Source organism: Lactuca serriola, chromosome 4, assembly GCF_051521515.1.
Source record: "Lactuca serriola cultivar US96UC23 chromosome 4, Lser_US96UC23_V15, whole genome shotgun sequence".
Lineage (NCBI taxonomy): Eukaryota > Viridiplantae > Streptophyta > Magnoliopsida > Asterales > Asteraceae > Lactuca > Lactuca serriola.
The window spans coordinates 321007599-321026965 of NC_136411.1; the positions used below are offsets into that span (position 1 = coordinate 321007599).

At 39.4% G+C, this 19367-nt stretch overlaps 1 pseudogene; it reads left to right on the forward strand.

Moving 5' to 3' along the window:
• The window catches only part of LOC145099554 (cytochrome P450 Tp4149 pseudogene), a 43179-nt pseudogene extending 24500 nt beyond the window's left edge, over positions 1–18679 (forward strand).
• Positions 18680–19367: the final 688 nt, after the last annotated feature.

The window sequence follows — 19367 nt, forward strand, 5'->3', positions numbered from 1 at the left end:
AAAGATATGTACCCCCATCGTTCAGTGCTGCTAGAAATCCTTGTTGAAATCAATTGGAATACTCGGCTCCGAGCCGTAGGCGCCCTTGCCCGACCCTGATGTCCGCTGGTGCCTCTCGAAATCCCAGGGGCAGGAGCTGGCACCTGCCCTGCTGTATACAAACTAGGACAGTGGGCCTTCTTGTGGCCCCTCTGACTGCAATGGAAACATATCAGATCAAGTCCCTGGGTGATTGTAATAGTACAATCTCTGCCAAAATGGCCAATCTGGCCACACTTGAAACATCCAGCATCGCCACCACTTCTACGCCTGCACGCACCCATGTGCGTCCTACGACACTTCCCGCATCGACTATGGCTCTGATAGTCCCTCATCCTCAAATCCGACCCCTTGGGCCTCTTGCCCGAACCTGTGGCTACCTGAGTCTCATCCGTTTTCCTCTTCCTTTCTGACTCCCTGCCCGCCTCTCGCTCCTGCGTTACTTCATCGACACCATCCATCGACTGAACAACAGCTGTCTGATCCTGGAGCTTCGCGATCAACCTATCAGTGATCCTCATGACCATGTCGGGCAGATCCTCGCGAATGGCTTGCGAAACCTCCTTAACTATCCAATCATGCAGAGGTCTCTCTTGGAGACAGGATGCCCCACTCACTTCTGTCCCCTGACGGCAAAAACTAGAAATGGGATCTCCCTCCCTGTGGATCCTTGAACTCCATAAGAATCAGGATCTAAATGAGCCTCAATCTGTCCTGAAACTATCTCGGCCTTAAAGGCCTCAAGATGATTCTCCATAAATTGAATTTTGGGTTAAAAGTGTCAAATTTTGAAAGTTGAAACCAAGAATAACGGGTTATGAATTAAATTTCGAAAGATTGTAACAAGGGATCAGGTAGCCGAGTTGGATAAGGCGCTGTGTTTATAACCCTGAGGTCCCAAGTTCGAACCTCGGCACCCCCAAATCCGCCTCCTATTTTTTAAATGCGAAGCGAGGCTGACCGAGGCTGCTGCTTGCGAGGCCGGAAACACTACTGGGCCCTAATCCTCGGACCGTAAACTCCGGAAACCCTAGCCTAAATGCCGCCGCCGCCGACTGTAAACTGTTTCCGGCTGTAAACCTTCAACAGATTCACGAAAAAACGACGTTTTTCACCCCTTTTTGCTCCAAACCTCGATCAAAAACTCGTTTTTATGAAAAATGCAAAGAAGAAACCCCCCTTAATTTTCAGAGATCTATCCAAAAACGCCAAAATATTTCGAAAATAAGATCAAATATGCTCCAAATTTGGCAAAATTGACTGATACAATCCTTGCTCTGATACCAATTGTAAGTCCCCAAAATGCTCGTGTATCAATCAGATTCGTTTGATGGTGCGGAATCCCAATCGAACGGATGATGTCATACCAAATAGAAGAGAAGGAGGAGACGAATACCTTGAATCTTGAATGTATTGATTAGAATTAAGTTCCTTACAATAGATTCACACACACAAAAATGCTCTCTTCTTCTCTCTAGTTTCTCTCTTCTCACGTTCATCAATCTCTACTCCTCACCCCTAACACCTATATATACATGGGGAACATGGGTCGGAGAACATGGGCTGTAAATGGGTTTACGGCCATAAACCTGTTTACGACCGTAAACACAACCGTAAACACGTATACTGCCGTAAACACCAAGTTGTTTACGGTCCAAGACACAAAAATACATTTTCCTAGAAAAGTAAAGTATAAACCATATTTTTGACCCCAAAAAAACTATTTGATTCTTGTTTGATTTGCATGAACTTTTAGAGGCTTAATTCAACATAAATTTCCAAGTGTATATTATCTTTAATCATACAAATGGTGTGTAATAACCCATTTTTCGCATCCAAAAATTTCATTTTTATAAATTATTTTAATTAAAACGTTCGAAGGAAAACACTGTCAAATCATAACATTTCATAAAACTATGTATAATGTCTGAAAATCCAGATCATGAAATAGTGATAATATCATAGTACAATCCCAAGGAAAACTCATAAAGCAGAATCTAAGGTGTGTGTATGATGTGCAGCTACCGCGCCAGCTCCTTCCCCTTCGCTGAAGAGGTACCTGAAACAAAACTGAAAACTGTAAGTATGAAGCTTAGTGAGTTCCCCCACAGTACCACATACCATACAATATATTGTCAGACAATTCTGAGGTGCCAGACTTACCTAGGTCAAACCATTCTGGGGTGTTTGGCGTACCCAGGTCAAGCCATTCTGGGGTGCTTGACGTACCCGTCGGTCTATTTCACCCGACTACCGGGGACTATTTCACCCCTACTGCTACCACATAAACACATAGCATAACATAATGTACTGTCAGAAAATTCTAGGGTGTCTGACTTACCCAGGTAAAACCATTTTGGGGTGTTTGACGTACCCAGGTCAAGCCATTCTGGGGTGCTTGACGTACCCGTCGGTCTATTTCATCCGACAACCGGGGACTATTTCACCCCTACTGCTACTACCACATAAACACATATCATGAAAGCACATAAACATAACAGGTAGCAGCAAATCTAGATGAATATCACAAAGACAATCATCTAACATACAACTCCTACTAGTGGGCCAACATTGTGGCCGTAGACCCACCGCTACTGGAAGGTAACTCAACTCGTAAGGCTGACTGCTGAAAAACTACTCGACAACTGACTGACTGCTGCTCTGGTAACCCTACGACTATAATCCCACAAAACACCCAGTTAGAATCGGATATCTACTCTTACGGTAAAATGATTATTTTACCCCTACCCAAGTCCAAGTCAAAGTCAACTTCAAGTTGACCCAACTCGTTGAGTTTGTCTGCCAACTCGTCGTGTCCCTAACTCTTTACCCGTCCTTATCCATGACTCTACTCGTCGAGTTCAGCAACGACTCGACGAGTTATCCCTTCTTTATGAACGTCGAATGAGTCTTCATCCGACTCGCCGATTTGGATGAACAACTCGTCGAGTTCACCTTCATTTGATAAACAAGTCCTGACCCGGACTCGCCGAGTTGTTTGAACAACTCGTCGAGTTAAACTTCAACGGAAGGAGATTGCCTTGGACTCGCCGAGTCCGTTCTTGCACTCGTCGAGTACCATGAACTCCAGATCTAAGGCTAAGTCCAATACGTTGGGTCACTCCCATGGACCCTCTAAAAACCCTTGTAGAGCTCGACTGTGTTCCTTCAAACCTTAACAGAAAAGGGGAGTTTTGCCTCGGACTCGTCGAGTCCCAAGAACGAATCATCGAGTCAGGCATGTCCAAGTCTCATTTCTCGGTTTCCAGCGTACAACTCTTGACCAAAAGGTAGATCTAAACTCCTTCAATCGATCTATCATGTAAAGTTACAAACTTTACGTGGATGCATGGGACTTTGAGCTCAAAAGGTCATAAAATAAGCTCTTAGGATGCATGGGGCCTTAGATGGGTGAAAAAGCAACCCCTAACTACCTTGTGCATCCTTTAATGGCTTGATTATGGAGTCTCAACCCTCAACCATGCTTGCATTCATGGTTGGTCACCAAAAATGGCTTATAAAAGCCCTAAATCTCCCCAAAAAGGGATCTAACAAATGAAATTGCAAGGTTACAGCTTTATACCTCCAATGAGTTGTGGATGATGCACAAACTCGGGTTCCCTTGGTGATCACTTGTTTCCTCAAGCCTTTCCCTTCCTCCTTATGGTCACAACTAGCAAGATCCACCAAAAATGCCTTAGAACTTCTCAAAAACGGCTAGGGTTTGCTTAAGGGGAGTTCTGGAAGCATTTGGGACGAAAGGGAGGTAGAACAAGTGGTTTAAATAGGGTGCAAACCCTTATCTAGGGTTTTGTCCGAACAGTGCCTACTCGCCGAGTCCGGGCGCGGACTCGTCGAGTAGGTCATTAAACTTCTGTGTCCAACACGCTCCGAATCGACGAGTTGGACCTCAACTTGCCGAGTCCATGGCCAAAAGGCAAGATACTAGAATAAAATACATACCAGGAACCAGGTGCTACAAATCCCCCACCCCCCCCCCCCCCCCCCGCGCTTATTTTAGACTTCATCCTCGAAGTCTGCTGTTAGATCCTGGAAGAGTTCTGGATAATGCTTCATCATCTCTTCCACCGGCTCCCATGTCCATGTCGAGCCCTTCCGATGCTGCCATTGCACCTTCACCAGCTCGACCTTCTTGTTCCTCAGATCGTTCGACTTCCGGTCGAGGATTGCCACAGGCCGCTCAATGTAGTTCTGGCTATCATCAACTTGAATATCCTTTAGGGGCACCACTGTCGAGTCGTCCACCAGGCATTTCTGTAGCTGGGAGACGTAATCTGACTGAGTTCGGCTGGCAGGTCCAGCCAATACGCCACCTTGCTCACCCAGGCTATGACCTTGAAAGGTCCAATATACCTGGGGCCCAACTTGCCCCGCTTCCTGAATCCGATGATGCCTTTCCAAGGAGACACCTTCATGAGAACCATATCCCCGACCTAGAACTCTAGGTCTGAACGACGCTTGTCGGCATAGCTTTTCTGCCGACTCTGTGCAGTCTGAAGTTTGCTCCTGACCTGTTGTGTAACACCCGAAATCAGAAAGGTCAAGAAAGGAAAGGAAAAACCATAAGTTAAAGAAGGTTGACTCAGTGAGTCTAGGAAGGAACTCGGCGAGTCGGAGCGGGATTCGGGTGTAAAGTGAGTGACCGACTCGGCGAGCCGGCAAGTGGACTCGGCGAGTCTGTTCTGGGTTGGGAAACCCTAATTTCGGCACTTGGTACCCTATTTAAGCATCTTATTCTCTTCCCTAGGGCTCATTTGCGGCCCCTATAGTCCAAAACCGGAAACCCTAAGCCTCCATTGTTTCTCATTCAAGCTTTCTTGCCATTTTGGATGATTTGAAGGAAGAAGGAAGAAGGCACCCATTGGGGATTCAAGGATTGGCACTAGATCCAGAGTTTGTGGGGTTTTCCAGAACATTTCAAGGTAATGAGTCGCTACCTTCCCTCTTTTGCATATAGATCAACCTTTATCTTGAGATTTGGGGCTTTTAGGGCAAGTTTATGAACCATTTCGAGTTAGAAGCCAAGATCTGAAGTTACTACTACAGATCTAAGTGTATCTTGGCCTAGAGAATCATAAAGCATCAGTCTATGGGTTGATTGTTAAGCCCCTTTGTCTTAAACTCTAGTTTATAGTGTTTTGAGCCTAGATCTCCGTAGCTACATGTAAAGTTTGCCACTCTACGTAAGGAATAGGCTTTAGAAGAGTGGATCTACAGTTTGGAGTCCATGCATGACTCAAAAGCCTCTGAATATATGAAGGACTGAATAGACTCGGCGAGTCCTTCGAGTGGACTCGGCGAGTAGTATGAAGATGGAGACGAAATCGATGAGTTGGATGAACAAATCGGCGAGTCTGTTGAAGATTGCCTCAAACTCGGCGAGTTTGTTCTTGGACTCGGCGAGTCAAGTCACGAAACCCCAAACCCTTCGATTTAAGACTCGGATCAGTGAGTTGAGTGGGGACTCAGTGAGTTGGTCAGGTCAGGACTCGGAAATCGGTAGACTCGGTGAGTCAAGGGTTGAATCGGCGAGTCGAGTCGCGAATGAATGGATTCTGAGCGTATGAACTCGGTGAGTCAGTAGGCAGACTCAACGAGTTGGGTTGACCAGGACATTGACTTTGACCAGAGTTGACTTAGTTGACTTTTGGAGGACTGTCAGACTAAGTGTCATATTGATATTGGTAGCTCGGAGAGCTAGAGGAGCAGCGGAATAGAGGGTTATCGGCAGAGCTCAGCAGTTCAGGTGAGTTTCCTTCCAGTAAGAACGGGTCTAAGGCCACAATGCCGGCCCATTTAGCTAGCAGTAGTTTCCGGACTTCGGTCCAATGCAGTAGTTAGTATGTTCGATGCCTTCATGGCTCAAACAAGACTTATGTGTTATGTGTCCCGGGCTACGGCCCGATGCAGTATGTAGTATATGTGTGTTTACGCTAGTTGATATGTTATGTTATGCTTCGTTTAGTTAGTTCCGGACTTCGGTCTGATGCAGTTAGTCCAGAATTTGGTCCGATGTAGGGGACAGGGTCCCAGTCAGCTTCCGGACTTCGGTCCGATGCAGGGGGCAAGGCCCCTGTTAGTCCGGACTTTGGTCCGATGCAGGGGACAAGGTCCCAGTCAGTTTCCGAACATCGGTCTGATGCAGGGGGCAAGGCCCTAGTTAGCCCGGACCTCGGTCCGATGCAATTTAAAAATAACCAGCTAAAAGGTCTAGGGTATGATTGTGTTCCTCTTCCTTTCAATCATAACTACACATCCATCCCTATGACACAGGAAGAAATTGACAAGGAGGCACATCTTCATTATGGCAAACCATCTGGATTTGTGTTAGGAGGTATTCAGGTTGAAGATTCTAATGTTTCTACTTTATGTGCAGGTAAAGTAGTAGAAGATGAGAACAAGTGGAAAACCATTGAACAAACCAATATCTCCTTGAGCTCTGAATCTGTTGCTTCGAACTCAATTGCTTCTGATCAACCTGCTGTTGAGAAATACAGGCCACCAATTCCAATGAAACAGAGTTCCTGTTGTAATTGTGCTTGTGAGAACAATAAGAGACAAGGAAAGGATATGCCACCAAGGGCAGGAAGAAATAAATTCACAGTGAAGAAAAAGACTTGTTTTCATTGTGGAACACCTGGACACATTGCCAGAAATTGTCCTAATCGTGCATACATTCCGTACTACGCACAAGGATGGCAAAACGCGCCAAGTGGGAGATACTTCAAAAGAAACCCTTCCAGGTCACGTTCAGACAATGGTGACTGGAACGTGCAGAAGGCCAAAAATCAAACCCACAAGGCCAAGAATCTGAATCCCAAAGGCAAGAAGGGAATGTCGGCTGAGAAGCCCAATCCAAGAGATGCTCCAGTAAAATAAATACCGGTTAGGTCATAGTCATCTCAACGGCCGACATCAAGATCAAAAGCAAGTACTAAGGCACCCATCCGATCCAACAAGAAATGGGTTAAACCCGACTATAGATGGGTACCAAAGGTAAAATCTCCCAAATCAATTAATGCTTCTAATATTTCTACATCTTTTGGTTGTGATAAGTAGGATATGTCATGGGAGAGAGTACCCTACACTGATGACAAAGGTCGACCCAGTTTCAAAATGGATTGGATTCCAAAGACCAGTTGATCCCGCTCTGTGTCGGAGCAGCTATGGAGGCATATCATCAGACTTTGGTTTGTTGGTAGTGGTTGTTCCAGGCACATGATAGGGGGCATCTCTTAATTGTACAACACTTGGAACATTATTTGAGAGTATGTGTCCGTTGCGGGAACGGAATAAAGGAAGGGATCACTCATGGGGTTAGTGCTTAACGATGTGAAGAATTTTTGGATCTGTTCTGAGATTACGCATGCTGTTCTCAAACCTTCTGGATGCAAATTCAATCGGTGACTTACGATTTGAATTTTCTTCTCTATATTCCTAAGTTTTTCTTAAGCTGATTTGCTTTAAAGACTAATTTTTGTTTTAGGATAGTTTAAATTTGCGCATTTACTTTCGTTTCTCTCCTATGCACAAATTTAGGGGGAGAAATAAAAACAAAACAAAAATTAGAAAATTTTTTAATTTAAAAAAAAAATCCAAAAACATTAGAAAATCAGAAAATAAAAAATATGGTGTTAATGGAATGTGCTTGCAGGAGATGTTTTGGGAAGTGATATAATCATGTGATAACAGGCAATCTGAATCTGTGTAAGGGACTGAATCTGAATTGTCTAGGCTCTGTGTTCGATGCGCTGGTAGGCACGAAAGATTTAAAATGGACTTGACTAGGCATAGATGAACTTAAGGAATCTAGAAACTTGAAAAATCTTGACCTAGATAGATCCATTTTTCCTGACAATACGACGCTCAGATAGGTTGAGCAGGGAGATCCACATGAAAAAATATCGGTCACATTAAAAGAACCCGTATTTAGAATTGTGGATTAACTTTTCCTTGATGTGCAGATTCTATCCTTAATTCTGGTTTTGATGGGGTGACTGGGGAATTCAGAACTAGGTCTGTAGAAGGTTATTTTCTTGCATTCTGACTGTTAGTCATATGTTGCCTCCTTTGCGTGATCGAGAGATCCGACCTAGACTGTAACATATGCAATTCTATCTCTCTGCATCTTCTATCTATGCAATTATTTTTATCTGTTAGCCATATACTGTCTCCTCTGTGTGACTCATAATCTGACCTAGTACACAGTAAATGCAAATTCTCTTCTCAATCCCTCTAAAACTTCATTTAGTCATATGTTTCATCCTCTGCATGATTGGAAGAGATCCGACCTGGATGTATGGCATATGCACTCTAAATCTATTTTCTCTCTTAATAATTGTCTGCTCACCAGGTGTAAGGAGTATTCTAGAAGTCCTTGATGGCTGGAGCATATCAGGAAGCGGGAAACACGTTCTAGTACAATTAAAATTTGAACACATACATATTGTCTGTAGATGTCGCTGCTCAATTTAGGTGGACAACAATATCTTTGGTCGTCGTCAGTTGAATGGTCCTTAAGGAATATTATCTAGGAACTTAGGATCACATTGTCTTGTCACTTATAGTATGTCCTAATTTTGTCACAATCTCTTGTGTTTAAGTGGACCACAATATCGGCGATTGACCAGATCTATTCATGAAGGGAGAGGTATTGATAAACGGATAAAGGCTGTCTAAAAACTTTGATCCCAAACCACTCTTAAAGTTAGCTATTATTTTTGTTTTTGTTAAGTTTGTTCATAGTGTTCTTCTAATTTAAATATTATGGGAGAATTAAATTTTAAAAAAAATCAGAAAATTTCAAAAATCAAACAAAAATTAGAAATTTAAAAATCCAAAAATAGTGTTATTTCTATTTTGTTTTTGTTTTAAGTTTTCTTTTAGTTTTGTTTTGTCTTGAAAAGTGATTTTAGGTGTAGATGAAACTCATGGAGTTTGTGTCGAAAATTTATGAGCCAAAGGTTCATCCGTGATCATCGAAGAATTCTCATTCGAAGGAGCAAGAAATGAAGATTATTCTTTCAACATTCAATCTTTCAACCCCGGAAGCAAGGTGAAGCTGGAATTGAAGATTATGTAACGGATTGCATTGAATCCTCCTCAATCAATCTGCTGCTATCGATGAACCTGCTGAAGTGATCGAGAAAATTATTTCTCTCTGAAGATTCTCAAGCTGAAAGCACCAATTTTCAAGAATCTCTACAAGAAGCCTCCTCACCCAATGTGCATTAAATGTCAAATACTGAAGAAATTCCCAACTGCTCAAGATGAAGTCATTTATTGAAGATTCATCAAGTTCATCTTGAAGTTATGAAGAATTTGAAGATAAATGTTGAAGCCAATCTCCCAATGAAGATGAACAAGAAAAGCCAGCTACTTTTTAGAGAGAGCTTGTTGGTCATTTAGAAAAGAAAGTTATAAACCAAGGGGGAGATTGTTGGGTCAAAAATATGCTTTATACTTTACGTTTCAAGGAAAATGTATTTTTGTGTCTTGGACCGTAAACATCTTTTGTCACACCCCCAAACCAGAACGGTGGAAACGTTCGGGGGCGGAGGACGTCATATTCAGTATCATAACATTTCATAGAAAGGAAAGTACACACCACCATATATAAATATATTTGAAAAGTTTACATAATTGTATGTGTTACATGTTTGCAAAAGACATCAAATACAATATGGTGATCGAAAATATGTTACTAACGCCAGCGCGTTAGTCTTCAAAAGTAGTTGCTACCTGGTCTAGCGGTTACCTGAGAATACAAGTTATTTCAAAGAAAAAGTGTCAACATTTAAGTTGGTGAGTTCATAAGTGGTGTTTTGAGAAAATGTATGCCATTCGAAAGTGCGTGTACGTTTTCCAGAAAATCCCTTATTTTCTATTAGATGTATGAAATGAGTTGGAAAGATTGTTGTATGTACTATATGTATTTGAACCAGGAAAATCCCTTATTTTCCTAAAAGTGAAATGCAGTCTCAAATGACGAAGACCGTAAGCTATAAGAAACTATGACATGCTCAAAAGAATGATGTTGTAAATCGTTATTGTACAAAATGAATGTATATGAACCAGGAAATCCCTTATTTTCCTAAAAGTGAAGTGCAGTCTTATTGTTAAGTAAAACTAGTTGTGGAAGTGTTTTAACCTGAGTTTTGATCATGCTGATAATACCCTAGAATATAGTTATTACCCCCCAAGCATGATTGAGTTATGTATTACTACGTGCATGAGTCATTGTTTCCGTGTGTTGTGAGTTCCTCATAACCATACTAGACGCAGTACCTAATGTTGACATTTGTCACCCCAATAACGGACTGTAGCTAACAGTCAGGGTGCGGAGTTGTCAGCCCCGTATAGATCTATACACACTTGTCACGCTCTCCCTCCAAGAGACTCTGGTTATAGGTGGGGACTTTCGTTTGGTACAAACAAAGCCATATGCCATCACATGATTGCTAACAACAAGTTCACGAGTAATATGATGAAAATCGTTCGTATGAAATGATTTAGTTTTCTACCGTGTTACAAAAACGTGATGATCAGTTGAGTTTTCTTGTAAAAGCATCATGTTATAGTTGAAATGGTTACTCTTGATATGATGTAGTATGCAAACGTATAAATAAAACCTATTTCTATTTATGAAACATATTGTACCCCAAGAGGGTAAAGTTGTGTTGTGAGGTGTTTTGCATGATAATAACTTCATAAGATAGTTAAAACAACAGTATGAAAAGTATATCAAAAGATCGATGTTTCACACGATTTTAGTCGTGTGTTTACTTGTATTCCCCCCTAAAAGAGTATAAAAAGAATTTAAAAACGTATTTAAAGTGTGTTTGCAGGGGTATGAACTCACCTGAAATTTTGAAGAAAGCGAGCAGAAAACCGGGCAGAGTTTCGTCTCTGGAAACAGATTTTTCTCAGGATTCTCGGGAATCTCGGGAGTAAAATCGACCTTCGGGACTTGAGCAAAATGACCAGGGCTTCAGGTTTGAACGGGCACGGAAAACGAGGCAAAATGCAAGAGAAAGGAGAAGAAATGAGCAAGTTTTTCAGAAACCTTCGCACCCGTTTTATAGGGTCTGGAAGCCTCGCGTACACGGGGCGTACGCTCGTACCAGGGCGTACGAGACGTCATGGCTTACCGCATCCTCGGAAGAAACATCGGAGCGACGTGGACAGTCCGGAGCCCTTGATTTGAGTACGCGGGGCGTACGAGGGTACGCAGGGCGTACGAAGGATCAGACCGCTGACTCGTTCTTCGGATAATACCGGGGGTTTATATTTAAATTTATATTTATTTTAAATAAACTTCTAAAATTCATATCTCCTTCATACGAACTCCGTTTTCGACGTTCTTTATATCCACGCGAAGGTGAGACTACGATCTACAACTTTCGTTTAGACTCCGTTGGCAAATTATGAAATTATTTTTATTATTTATTTATTAAAATGATGTGATTAAGGAATTTCTTTAAAAATTCATAACTTCGTTATCTGACGTTGGTTTTTGCCAGACTTTTTACCGCTGAAATACCATTGTCGAGACCTTCTATTCTCATTTAGGTCATTCCGGCCAAAAGTTGCTCGATCTCCGATTCGAGTTTTTACGTAACTTCGTATTGCCAGTTTTTGTCGGAAAACCTAGAATGGTCATAACTTCTTCGTTATAACTCGGATTTTAGCGTTCTTTATCTGTATGAAAACCTTGTTACAATATCTACCACTTAGTATACTTAATTACGGTTTTATAAAAGTTTAAATTTTGACCTGAATTTTTGTTGTTGTTACATCTTTGTGTTTACGGCAGTATACATGTTTATGGTTGTGTTTATGGCCGTAAATAGTTTTACGGCCGTAAACCCATTTACGGCCCATGTTCTCTGGCCCATGTTCCCCTTGTATATATATATATGTGTGTTAGGGGTGAAGAGTAGAGATTGATGAATGTGAGAAGAGAGAAACTAGAGAGAAGAAGAGAGCATTTTTTTGTGTGTGTGAATCTATTGTAAGGAACTTAATTCTAATCAATACATTCAAGATTCAAGTTATTCTTCTCCTCCTTCTCTTCTATTTGATCTGACATCATTCGTTTGATTGGGATTCCGCACCATCAAACGGATCTGATTGATACACGAGCATTTTGGGGACTTACAGTTTTAACAAAACAACATGTAGTTATACAAGGACCTTGAATTGTTGAGTTTTGAGGCTATCATATTCGTAAATTATATTGCCCCAAAACAAAAACACCTTGTCTACAAAGCACTAAGGCTGAAATCAACTGCATGCAACCCCACTAGGACCGAAAACACACCTTAAGGACCCACTTAGGCCGAAATCACCATGGGAAGAAACCTAGGACCGAAAACAAAAAGTAAAGTCAAGCCTAGGACCGAAATCACATGTGATTTCGGTCATACTAGGGTGAATTAAAGAGGTTTGCGGTCTAGGATGACGATAAGACAATAAAAGTTGACTTTATGATTTGATTTCTCACCCATTTCCAATACAATCACAGTATCCCACGTATTACCCACCAAACAGCCATACATTAACCTCCAGTTATCCAATTAAACTTCACGTCAATTCCTTTTATTTAAACAAGATTAACATCACAAAACCTCACCATTACTTCATTCTATTTCCTATTAAATTCCTCCCTCTCTCAAGAACCCATTTGCAAGTTTCAAAGGATTTAAGCCCCAAGTTCAATCCTTAGATTTCTTTGGTAAGTATTTTCATAATACCCTAGTGTATATACGATTTTATGTTAGTTTCACCATTTTACACACATTTTTTTGTGTTGACATTATTAGGATAATAACATTTCCTTGAAGTTCATCCACTCCCTTTCAAGTGCCAAGTTCGAAATCCTCATATCAATCCATTAATTCATCCACGAAAACCACTCAAGGTGAGTTCATACCCACCTTTTTCAAAAAATTTCAAGTTTTTATTTATTTTTTTTTTTTTTGGGGGGATTCAAGCAAAACTATATTATAACAAAATTTAGTTATATGTGTTCATCTATATGTTGTGTATAAGGGTTTATGAGCATGCTATGTGATGTTACTAGTTATTTTCAAGCCTTCATGCAATATTGTTAAGTTATAGTTGGAAACTATATAAAAACAAGTTTTAAATGTACTACATGAACCAAAAGGGAAAATTATGACTTTCATGATAAAAAGGAAATTTCCTATCAAGAATGAGTTTTCATAACTATTCTAAGACAAATTTTCCCTTGAGTTCAACCAAGTTATGAACTTTCTAAACCTATTATTTTATACAAAAAAATTATATAAATGGGTTTTACATTTCATTAACGCTACAACTTGTTCAGTAAAACTATAATGGGTATAGTTTAGGTTTAATTTAAACTAGCTCTCAATTTTCGGGCATCTTCACAGATAAATATTTCAAAACTATCACTATGTCACTCTATAAAACTACTATACAAAGGAAATGCTTTTACATACAAAAAGAATATACACTACATTACATGTAAACCGTTGGTACAGTTTGTGAGACACACTCTCTTCACGTACTTTACCTAAAGTACACCTCAAGTCCTACATTATAACGAGATTCTCCTGGAGGGAGAGTGAGACATTTCTGTATAAATCTATACGAGATTCACAGCCCCGCACCTAAGCTGTCTCCCTACAGTTAGACTGCAGGTCTAGGGTGACAAATGTCTACCAAATCTGACGCCTGAAGAACGTTGTATAGGCCGCTAGTCATATTAAGTATGGTAATAATAACTCACATAGGGTATTAACAATCATTTGGTTTACGGGGCTAATGCATCTTCATTTACTTTTATAAAATATATAAAGCTATATGATACTACTTTACATTACAATACTACTTACATTTTCAGTCTTAGGGTTTTAAGACTACATCTTACATTTAAGAAAATATTGGATTTTCTAGAAAGCTTTACGTTGTCATTTACAAGCAAACAATACATATTTTATTCATACAAAATGCTTATGAACTCACCAACTTCAATGTTGAAGCTTTTCAAAACTACTTGTATTCTCAAGAACCCAATGAGCAGGTATTACGAAAACCTTTTTGAGGACAGGCGTCACTACATCATGATTTTTACTTTTAAATTTCTTGTACTTAAATTTTGAGCAAACGAAGTCTATAAACAGTGTAAACTTGTATTCTCCATGTATGAATGTTTGTGATGCTATGATTCATCTATACTCAATTGTTATGATACTTTACAATGACGTCATCCGTCCCGAGACATTTCCGTCGTTCCGGTTCGGGGGTGTGACATGGGAGTATAGTTCGCTTTCTAGTTTTGTATGTTGATGACATACTGCTCATAGGAAACGACATCCCGACCTTGCAGGAGGTTAAGTCCTGGCTTGGGAAGTGTTTCGCTATGAAAGATCTAGGGGAAGCTGCTTATATTCTGGGGATAAGGATGTTGAGAAATAGGAATAGAAGACTAATAGGACTTAGTCAAAGTACTTACTTGGACAAGGTGCTGAAATGTTTTAGCATGGAGAATTCCATGAAAGGGGAACTACCAATACAGAGTTATCCCAAGCTGAGTAAGACTCAAAGTCCGAGTACCGATGCCGAGATAGCGGGAATGAATCGAGTGCCATATGGTTCCACCATTGGCTCGATCATGTACGCTATGACATGTACTAGCCTTGATGTAGCTTTTGCGTTGAGCATGGTTAGCCGATAACAAGGGAACCCGGGTAGAGCTCAGTGAACAGCAGTGAAGAACATTCTTAAGTACCTGTAAAGGACTAAGGACTGGGTCCTTATACTAGGTGGAAGTGATGACTTGAGAGTGACAGGGTATATTGACACCAATTTTCAGAACGATAGTGATAATTTATGTAACAACCCGATATTTCAAGTCAATGTAATGACTTAAAGTCAAATACTGTAACCTATTTTTGAGTTAATAAAATAGCGTAAAAAATGAGATGTTCAAAAATCTCAATTTGGATGTACCAAGTGGTAGATATCGTAACAAGGTTTTCAAAAATATAAAGAACACTAAAATCCGAGTTATAACGAAGAAGTTATGACCAATCGAAGATCCGCAACAAAACCTGTAAAACCCTGTTAAGCATAAAACAAAAAATTCCAATGAAATGCTTTTTTTAGCCTTAGGTATCTAAATGAAAGTCGTAGATATCATTAAACCGTAAAAATACATAAAAAGAATGTCCAAATCTGACTTTGTATGAGGAAGTTATGATTTTTCTAAGTTTCGGATACAACAGTAAACAACTAAAAACTCCAAATAGAGATCGAGCGACTTTTAGCCGACACAACCTAAACGAGAATCGAAGATCTCGACAATAGTAGTGCAATTGCAAAAAGACAGACGAAAACGGACGTCGGATGAAGAAGTTATGGATTTTTAACGTACTTTTCCAGTCCCGGCCTGTTAAAAATATAATATTAAAAATAAATTCAAAATTAGCCGATGGAGTTTAAACGAAAGTTGTAGAGCATAACCTCACATATGCGTGGATATAAAGAACGTCAAAATCGGAACTTGTATGCAAGAGATATGAATTTCTGAAGCTCAGGACACGAATTCCAACACTGTCAGGAAACTCACGACGTGAGCCAGAAGCCCACGACGTGAGCTTGTGATTGATGTGCGCCAGAGATGGGCTATCAGACGTCGCGTCTAAGGAATAGATAAGGACCAAACTCACGTCGTGAACAACTCCATGCTCACGACGTGAATCCCAAAAATGCACCTATAAATGGAAACCAAAGGTCTCGGGTTTAGGCTGCTAAATTCAACTCTCCTTTCTACTTTTACATTGTGTTAAGCATCCCGAGACTACCCCGATGCCCCGGTTACATCTCCAAGCCCTGACGGAAGCCTGAAGTCCTGATGTTCCCGAGAAACTTGCTTCTTTCTAGTCAAAGTGTTGTCCGAGTTAAACATCGTCTTCATCAAACCGTCACTCTTACCAAATGAGTTCATACCCCTATCACTACACTTTTAAATGATTCCTAAATGTTTTTTAAAAATGTTGGCATGCGAAACATCTTATGACACCACTTTACCCTCTCGGGATGAAATGTGTTTATAAATAATAACATGCTTTATTTATATGTTTGCATAACATATCATGACAAGGGTAACCATTTCCACTATAACATTACGTATAGATAAGAAAATACATATCATTATTATGCCTTTATCAACACTGTGAAAAGGGTAATCATTTCGGACATAAACATATACATTTCAAAAATACGTGACTTAATTAAGAATATGTGAGTCATTCGTCTTCATTGTACCTATCAATGTATACAAGAAAGCCCTGTTTTATAACCAGAGTCTCCATCCGGAGAACGTGATAAGTGTGCATAGATCTATATGGGACTAATGATCCCGCACCCTAGCTATTAGCTACAGCCGAACCGACAGGTTAAGGGTGACAAGTGTCATAACATTTTGATGCCTGAAGAACATCGTTGCAGGCAAATTCATCTTAGTACGGTTATGAAAACTCACAAGATAGACAATTATTATGGTATTATGTTTTACAGGAAAAGTAATATTACAGTTATTTTTACGTAAACATACAAGCTTCCTATAGTTTTGTTTACTAATAAAACCATACATTATCAGTTTAAGTATGACATATTTACTTACAAGTTACAGTCGAGGAACATTAAGACCGCTTTTCAACTTTGGGAAAATATAAGATTTTCCTGGTTCAATACATCCATCTTATACAGCTATAAATCATAACTCTTTTTATAGAAAATATCAGATTTTTTGGGAAACAAACGTGAACTTTCGAATGGATACATTTATTCAAATAACTACTTATGAACTCACCAACTTAATTGTTGAAGCTTTTTCTTTGAAATAACTTGTATTCTCAAGGAACCACTAAACCAGGTTAGCAACTACATATGGGGATTAACACTCTGGCGTTAGTAACATCTTTTGGAACATCATATTGTAATTAAGCAAGTCAAGTCTTTCAAAAGAGTGAGAGAAGAAGAGATATGTGTTACAATTAGCATGCTTGCAGAAAGGTGTGGTTCAACAGTTGATTTGGGTGGATTGATAGTTTCACTTGCAAATAAAATAAATTGTAGGGTGGCTTTTGGAAGAACATATGATCATCATGGGTCAAAGTTCACAAGTTTATTGATAAGGTTCATGAATATGCTAGGTGTTTTTTTTGTTGGGGATTATATTCCATGGTTGTCATGGGTGGATCAACTCAAAAATTTAGAGGGCAATGCAAAGAAATTGCTATAGAGTTTGATGATTTTCTTGACCGTGTTCTTAAAGAACATAGAAGTAAGAAAAAAGGGGAAGATGCTAAGAGCGACGATACTCTTAAAGGGGTCATATTGGTATGATAATTTCTCCCTCTATATCTCCAGATTAACGAGCTATGATTAAACTTGCTAATGATGAAATTACCAGTATACTTAATAAGGGCAATAATTAATACATTATTCATGCTTTCTATATATAAGGGTGTACGTAGTCAAGGATATAATAGAAATAATATGTTGCGATACAGTTGCTGTTGCATTTTCTACCATCTCTCTTGCATTAATTATTAAGTAATGCTTTTGTCATATACGTACACATATCTACCTTGAGTTCTAAATTTTTACTCGAAAAAATGATTTTATTAAGAAGCTACCCAGAAGCTAGAGAGGAAATTACATAAAAGAAAGCGGGTTATAACAACCAACTGATTTTTGATGAACTTTTAAACGATATGGCATGCACCTTTTCTTAATTAAGTTTTATATATCACTAATATTCTGTCTGGTTAGAGAAAACATGCAATTAAAACTTATTCTTTCATTTTGGAGTCTGCATATCCATATGATAATCTTGAAAATTTTAGCTGATTCTCATAACATGCTAAGTATAATCACATAAAACAACTAATGTTTAAGTGTCTTGTAGGACATGTTTTCTGCTGGAACGGATACGACTTTCACAAGTTTAGAGTGGGCAGTTAGTGAGCTTATAAAGCACCCATCAGTAATGAAAAAGTTACAGCAAGAAACAACAATAATTGCACAAGGCAGATCCACGATTCTGGAGGAGGATTTGGAAAAGATGCAATACCTAAAAGCTGTCATAAAAGAGTCCTTGCGATTGCATGCTACAGTCCCATTTCTTCCTCGAGAAACAACTGAAGACGTGAAACTAATGGGGTACGATATTCCAGTAGGCACACAGGTGCTAGTCAATGCTTGGGCCATAGGAAGAGATCCTGCCGTGTGGAAAGACTCAAAAAAATTTATGCCAGAGAGGTTCTTGCAGGACAATTCAACTGACTATAAAAGCCTTCATTATGATTGGCTTCCATTTGGTGCTGGTCGAAGAGGGTGCCCAGGTATTCAATTTGGTACAACTATCATGGAGCTTGCTTTAGCAAATATGGTTCATAAGTTCGATTTTGCATTGCCAAATGGAGTAAAAAACGACGATATTGACATGAGTGAGACATATGGCATTACACTCCACAAGAAGTCCTCTTTACTGGTGGTTGCGAGTCAGCGATTCTAGTTGTTGCTCATAAACCGTATTAACTTAATAAGTTATCCAACTTCAACTCGGTTCATTTAGCTACAATAATAAATCAACTAGTTTGAATTGTTTTTGTTATTTGGGAATATTGTTGTTGTGCGGAAGCATAAATAAAACGTGTTTGTGGTAATACCATATATATATTTTCGGGGTTCAGGCCTTTATAGAACACAACTAGAAAATTGGATGGTTATGTACAAGCAATTTTGTTGGAATCTAGTAGGAAACAACATTATGAACAAAGTTCCGACGCAACCATGTTTGTTGGAAAAAGGGTACCAACATGCAAAAATAGTAAACACATAAAAACAATTTAATACAAATCAAAAATAATAGTAAACACATAAAAACAATTTAATACAAATCCAAAATGGTAACAACATTTCAACAAAATGATAGGTACTATCTAAATATCCACAAAATGATAGCTATTATCTAAATATTCAATACTTCGTCCAAACGATAGTTACCATCTAATACTTCACCAAAATAATTAGGTTTTTGTACTTCTCTTACATGCTTAATAAAAAGTTTCTAACAACAAAACTAACAAACATCTTTTGGAGGATTAGTAAGTTGTCTCATCAATTGAGTCAATTGTTGTTCAATTATTTATTGTTTTTGTTGTATCAAAATTCTTTCCCTCTCCACATTTTCAAGTTGGGTTCATAACTCCTTATCCTAAAAACAAAGGTATAATTAGCAAACAAAA